Source organism: Mytilus galloprovincialis, chromosome 5, assembly GCF_965363235.1.
Source record: "Mytilus galloprovincialis chromosome 5, xbMytGall1.hap1.1, whole genome shotgun sequence".
Lineage (NCBI taxonomy): Eukaryota > Metazoa > Mollusca > Bivalvia > Mytilida > Mytilidae > Mytilus > Mytilus galloprovincialis.
Genome location: NC_134842.1, coordinates 98,799,040 through 98,806,615, shown reverse-complemented (window position 1 = coordinate 98,806,615; position 7,576 = coordinate 98,799,040). Strand labels below are relative to the sequence as shown.

Genomic DNA, 7,576 nt, shown 5'->3' with positions numbered 1-7,576 from the left:
TGTCTATGCGGCATGGGCTTTGATCATTGTTGAAGCATCAATGTAAGGGGCATTTAATATCTTAATAAAACTATTCTTATTTTAGATACTATATATTGTTATCTGATATTGGACGAAAGATGTTGCCCTTTTATGTAACTATGTAATAAAACTTACGATCATTTGAAAACACATATTAAACAGCCAAATGGATGCACAAGAGCTAAAATAGGAGTCATAGATCCTATTGACAACAATTATCTGCCCAATTTTATTGATTTTGTAACATTTGTTACAAATATGACCAACTTCTTATCCAAAATCACCAGCACCGTAACAGGACCCACCAGCACAATGACAGGACCCACCAGCACAGTATCAGGACATGAATAAATTGAGAAAATGCTAAATTTTAATAAATTGCAATGTTTTTTCACAAAATAGTTTTGCCGTGTGGATTGCGGTATGGAAAGCGGACTCTATGAGCATTTTTGTTTTATTTTTTCAGTTCTAGATTTTCTGAAAATGAGGACTTTTGTGTTACGCTTACTGAAACAGTTTAGAGGGTCAACTTTTTAATGGTTTACATATGAACCCATAAGAAACACAATTGTAAAATCTGAACTGTTTTCTTCCATTTTTTATGAGTGAAAACGTCAAAAATCATCATTTTCGTCTTTGTTTACATTTTTTCATTGATCACAAGCACCCGTCAGGACCGAATCACCAGCACAGAACGTTCTCTCGCAGGACAACCATACCCACCGTGTCTGTTATACATTTGTAAAAGACAAGACACTAGTTAAATATCGATGGTTTTATGAAAACAAAATTTGTTTTGAATCATTTTGATGATCTGGATTTTTAATTTACTTTAGTGTGTACTTCATCAATTAAACTGTGTACTAGTGCAGCATATGTCTAATGTATTACTAAATACAAAAATAATTTGTTGGTGCATTTGCTATATTTATTTGTAAGTTTGTTAAGTGCTAGTATGATCCGAGTGTCTGATGTAGACGATACGCGCGTCTGGCGTATAAAATAAAAACCCATATCTTTGATAACTATTGGTTACTTGCTTTGTATGTATTCCAAAATTGTTATATTAACAATTTTTCATTTCATTATATTTTAAAAAGACAACATGAATCTGAATGAACCTTCAAGAACATATACAGTCCCTTCCAATTTCCGTTCGGCACTAGGTGTTGGAAAACTTAAGGTTTTTGCTGGAATACAGATCAGTTTAGGGGTTGCCTGTATATCTGCGTGCACAGCGGGTGTTATAACAAATATGAAGAAAAAGGTTATGTGTTGTGATGATTATGCATGCCAGAAAAAGTTTCAAGAGCATTTCACATTAGACGATCTATATAACTCATATTCACACCTCGGATGTAAGGAAAAAACAATATTACTGATTTTATATGGGACCTGTATATTTCTGTCAGGCTGGGTAAGTTCTGTTTGAGCGTTTTTGTGTTCATTTCGATGTCCTCATTTTAATCTTCTTTTAAGGAACATAGAATAATATCGAATGGGATGTGTTAAAAAGTTTTAAATTTTATATAAAATGAAGATGTTTGAATGTTTGTAATAGAACTACATACCATGTAATATTATGAATATGTCATTCTAACAAAAAATGATGTTGCTAAAGGTATACCTTGTGCAAATTGTAATAAATTACGTTTTGGTATGTTTTGTTCAGATACATTTTGGTATTAAACTTAAAGGTGCAATCACAGTGTTAAGCGGAAAGATTATAAACGTAAAAACTAAAAAAAAAAACAACATATAAGTGACAGCAAATATATGTATAAATCTTTAGAAGGGAAAGTTATTGTGTAAAAGAATATTTTAGAAGGATAGTCGTAACATATTTGAATTAAACATGTCCAGGACAAGCGATAAACTTAAACCACAATGGTCAAATTATTCATCCCTTTCAAAGACGAATAGATTCGGTAATGTAATTCCCGTTCAAACCGAAGGGTGCAAGGTGTGTGAGAAATTCCTTCTACCATTGTGCTGCAAACTCTGCAAGTTTTAAAACAACTATTGTCCGTTGTGTGTTTAATAATTTCTAGTTTATATACGAATGTCAATCTCAATTGAAGTTATAGAAGCAATATAATACATACTCTTGATGGACGTTTAATTGATTACTTTTTAATTTTCGTCAGTTGATACAGATCGAATTGTGTAATTCAATGTACATACAACATAAAATATTAAAAATCAACACAATTTCTAGTCAGTGAGTTTAGTAGACTTATTGTTATTATAAGTGTCGAGTTTTCCTTTTTCAACATGCTATTTTTAAAACTAACAAATTGAATGTGTGTTTCGATGTAATTGTATGTAGAATGATAACAACAAGTTGCGATTTTGTAAACTTTATACCTAACGCCGTCATATTCCGCAATTGACATGTACAATGTATGCACCATTTAACTATTAATTCTATAATCATGTAAAAACTATCTTATATATAATGAATGTTCTTACGTTATTGTTAAATGAATATACATACTTGTATTTCAGTTCTTGTTAACGGGAATATTTCCAATTTGCATGACGGATTCAAAGAGGTCCAGATGGAAATGTTTGGTATACATGTTAACGTTACTATGCATGTTTATGTTAATGATAATACATATGGTGGTCTACTTCGGTTACTTTAGCTCATTTGGCCAAAAATCATGCATTTTGTAACACCCTTGTGATGTTATTTTTTCCAATCTTCAAGTTAGTGGTACACTTTTTATCTAATTCAACAAAACTCGTGTTGATTTTATTCGAGTGTCGTTTTAAATTGTAATCCATCAATCACTCTTATCGCTACGGATCAAATTCAGTACAAAATGTTAGGATGTTAGGAGCTAGAAATTCACATTAGGCAGTAAAAATCTTACTAAGTAAATATGATTGTATAACACGTGATTTGTTTACACCAATAAAACCATGTTTTGATCCAAATATTCCGTTTTCCGTGTTTGTCAGATTTATCCACATTCTAAGTATTCACACATTTTTTTTTGCGATTTGACAATAACCAAATAATGCTTTATCATGGAAACATAAAGTCTTATACATTTAATACTATGGATAGTTGGACCGTCTACAGTGTCTTATATTTATGTTTACCTTTCCTATGGTTTGTTAACTTTAATTGTTTTACATTCTATTATTAGTAACATAGTGTGTTAGTTACCTAATACGATACATACGGGGTCAATATGTTCTAAATAAGAATATAACGACGCTCGAACCCCATATGGAATTTACTGACACCGTATATATCGTATTAGGTCACTAGCACACTATGTAACAAATTTATCTTACCGACTATCTTTATTTGTATATATGATATTTCATTTTTAAGTACAAAAAAAACAATGATTTTTTTGTTTTTTTTTCTTACAGAAAATAACGTTTCTGGTGTTTAGTATTATATCTGCTGTAATATTTTGTCCATCGATGTTTACTATTGGAATTCTAAGCGTTTCCATTCTCAAAGTAAGTAACATAATTCACTAAAATAAACCCTACACATACCAAACATAATATGTTTAATGAAATAATGACATTCAAATTAAAAGCTTATATCATTGTGCTCATTGTGCAAATGAAAGAAAAAAACAAAGGCTAAACAGAATAGCCAGACAAAGTTTGCCATTTGTAAATGATTAAGACTGTCACGTGTGTGTATTTGAGATTAAGACTGTCACGTGTGTGTATTTGAGATATGAAGCTTCCATGAGTCATATGTTTCCGTTATTGTTTCTGACCTTGACATGTTGTGCTGAAATAACAATCTCCATCTTTAAGAACCTTTACAAATTTAGAGTGTGGTTACATGTTCATAGGACTCATGTTCATTTGACCATCAAAAGAACACACGTTAATGGTTAAAATGTTAGAACGAATTATTGTAAAATTGCAATATGTAAAGAAATTGATTTTTGTGTGCAATGGAATTTAAAGAACTTGGCTTGGATCATTGTTGAATGTGAAAGTTAAACCGATGACCCATGTAGGAAGATAAAGGCAATAATTTAAGCAAGACGAAATGCGCACTTTGCCATTTGCAACTACAACATATTCGAGGCATATATACGTTAAATGAGTTTCGGTATTTCAAAGCTTTTTTGGGTACTGATTTACAGGTTAATAGGCCAATTTCATTTTAGGAACAAACAGTAACTGAACAAAGCACGGAAACGTAATGAAACTCATTAGATATATCAGGATTTAAAACAATCATAACATCATGTTCTAACGTTGAATAACAGCGATATGTTTTTTTCTCTATTGATCCGGATTAAAATCGAAAAATTTCTTTAATACATAGCATTTCTTCATAAAAACAAAACATGCAATTTTAAGGGTAACTCAAAAGAACCATAGTTAGAGATATTATGACATCATGGTAGGACCGGTTGTGTTTTCTAAGAAACAAGCATTTACAATTGCTTGTTTAAGTGAAGATGTTACAGTTTATAACTTATGTTAAGAATTTTTCACTGAAAACAAACCCAACAAACTTGATATACTTTCTTAATTTTTCTAAATATCTACATACCTTTCAATTATCAATGTTGAAAAAATAAAATCGGCACATTCAAGATAAATATAAATAAATGTATATATTTACCTTATCATACCAAGTTTATTCAATAAACGTTAATGGTTGTTATTGTAGGCGGAAGGAGTCGACGCAGATATTATTACAGTTTCAGGAATCATTGACGCATGCGCTGTTATTGAATTGATAGTAGCCATTACATCAGCGACATATTGTTGCTGCTGTTCCCAAATTCTACCACCAAATGAAGTCAGTATAAAAAACTTTAGTTTAATATTCCCGTTTTTATCGGTACTCCTGGACAATATAGAAATATAACTGCAACAAGTGTATTACGATATTTCTCTACTCGAGAGAGTTAAACTTTAATATTTAAAGCACGAGGCTTGCGGAGCTTTTTAAATAATTAAAATGTAAATTTTGAGAATGGAGAAATGTCGTAATACACGGGTTATAGTGATGAAATCTGTTTCTCTAATGATTTTTATCCTTCCTTTTAAAAGATTTGAGGACAATTGTGTCCTTTTGATCTGACGTCATCAGGCTTGGTTGGCTTTTTTCATGACGTCACAATAAGAAAATCCACAAGAAAAAGACCGGTCAGGAAATGTGAAAATAGCACAAAAATTGAGAAATACTTCTTTTCTTCAAATCTTTAAAATTCCTTACTTTTTAGCCTAAGAATATACATTTGTTCGAAAAACTCTTTCAAGACAAATATCTAAAAAAACAAATGTATGAAACAGGAGCTGAATAAACGTACTTAAAATCAACATGTTCGTTTTACTTTTGTAAACGCGGTTACGTTTATTTGTAATTGTACAATTGAAAATAGATAAGTAGTCATAATTTGACATTAGTCCACTAGTGAAGAAATATTTGGTTTCTAAATTGTTAAACATTCAGTAACATAAACCGGTACCATTTCATGTCTCGTGTAGTATGAACGTTCGTTTAAATCAATTGTATAAACAATTATTTCTAATTCATGTATACAAATGGTGACAAAAATTTGAGTAAAGCTACACTACTGCTAGTTTCACTTCATAATGTGGGTTTCATAAGAAACATTCCGAAGATAAGGAAAAATACAACAAACATGATCTTATTTAAAACTCAAATAAAATATCTAATATTATTTTCAATGCTAAAATCGATAAAGCCAACATTTGATGGAAACTATGAGCTAGTTAATTGCATTTGATTTGCACATCTTATTTAATTAAAAAAAGATTTAATTTTAACATTAAAGCTCACTGATATAATATGTTACCGTTGTGGATCAAAACTTATTGTTACTAAACCCACTACTTAATTATTTAAAATAACCATTCTGATAAACAGTGCATTGAAACAAAGTAGAATTTATGCAGTTTTATGTTAAATAAATTACTTCAGAAAGCAAAATACTTATATATTTCTAGTTATAGGCAAGAAGGTCATTTAATTTATAGCGACAACATGTACAAGGCAACTAAATGTTAAACAAATTATTGTTTCTTCGATGCTTTTGTCAAAAACAGTTTGTTCTTTTTTCAGCAAAATGTTGTCATTTTTAATCCAGTCCAAGAACATGTATTACATAACATGACACAGCTACAAGGGCCAACTGGTAACCAACAAGGAGTATTTATTCCACAAGGGTACCAGCAACAACAAGTCATGCCGAACTCAAATGTACAAATAATACCTCAGCAAGTTCATGGGCAAATATTTCCGACATCGATACAGGGAAATCGTCAAAACAACGGAATGGTCAGTTCCAATGTCGATCAACAGTTAGCTCATGGGTATATGGAGTCATATCAAGGGGTCAACGGTCAACAACAAATATAACTTCCGAAATTTTAACAGGCAGTAAACAATGTTGTTTTTATGAAACATTTGTATATTCATACATGTTGTAATGGTTTATTTTCATTTAACTCTTTCCTGTTGTTTGAACTGATTTCACTCTTACATTTTGAGTATTTAGATATTTAAAAAAATCAGTAATTTAGTCTTTTTATAAATGTGTTTTTAACCATAAGTAAAAGTAAAGATCATTCAATCATTTATTATTTGTTATGTGTATGGTTTGCTTAAACAATGACATAACAATTAACCTTTTAAAGATTTGTATTGCTATTTGCTGTTCAATTATTATTTCAAGTCATGAAAATAATACTCAAATACGTGTCGTAGGAAAGTTTGACAGTCTGTATCCGACAAAAAAGACAAATAATAAATTCAATGAATAACCTGACAACTTGCAACATTAGCCCAAATCCAGCAAGGAAGAACTGTTAAGCACGAAAAATAAATTATAACATGTTAATTTACCTTACGCAATTCAATATAAAAGATGCTTTCCACTCCCACTCTATGTAGTATTTGTATATTGTATCCATCTGATGAGTTAAGCCATTTTCAACTGATTTTTATATTATGTTGTACTGTTGCACAATTGTTCCACGTTTAACCCAACAATATTTGCATGAATGTGCCTGTCCGAAGTCAGGAGCCTGTAAATCAGTGGTTGTCGTTTGTTTATGTTTTACATATTTGTTTTTCGTTAATTTCTTGTACTTAAATTAGCTATAGGCCGTCAGTTTTTTCGTTTACATTGTTTATCACTTATTTCGGGGCCTTTTATAGTTGATTATACGGTATGAGCTTTGCTCATTGTTGAAGGTCGTACGGTGACCTATAGTTTTTGGGTCATTTGGTCTCTTGTGGAGAGTTGTCTCATTGGCAGTCATACCACATCTTCTTTTTCATATTTGTTTTTCTTTACAATCTTTTTCTGAAGGTCATTTATAGATGTCATATACATTATATATGACAATTATGTTGTAGAAAGATGATAGTATTGGCAAAAAATCAGAAATCACTGCACTCATACTCAGCAGTTGCTTCGTATATATTTTGAACCAATTGGTTCTAGTTTGTCAAATGATATCAATATTTAACACATTTATAACCGATCTGCGGCTTTTTGTTGCATATCAAATTATTTCCAAA

General features: G+C 30.8%; 1 long non-coding RNA gene across 1 annotated transcript; it reads left to right on the top strand.

Annotated features, from left to right (window-relative positions):
* Window positions 1-1,125: 1,125 nt before the first annotated feature.
* Window positions 1,126-6,305, top strand: LOC143074884 (uncharacterized). The gene is made up of 5 exons (XR_012978144.1): window positions 1,126-1,438; window positions 2,530-2,595; window positions 3,412-3,504; window positions 4,691-4,822; window positions 6,113-6,305. It is a non-coding gene; the product is annotated as an uncharacterized LOC143074884 (long non-coding RNA).
* Window positions 6,306-7,576: the final 1,271 nt, after the last annotated feature.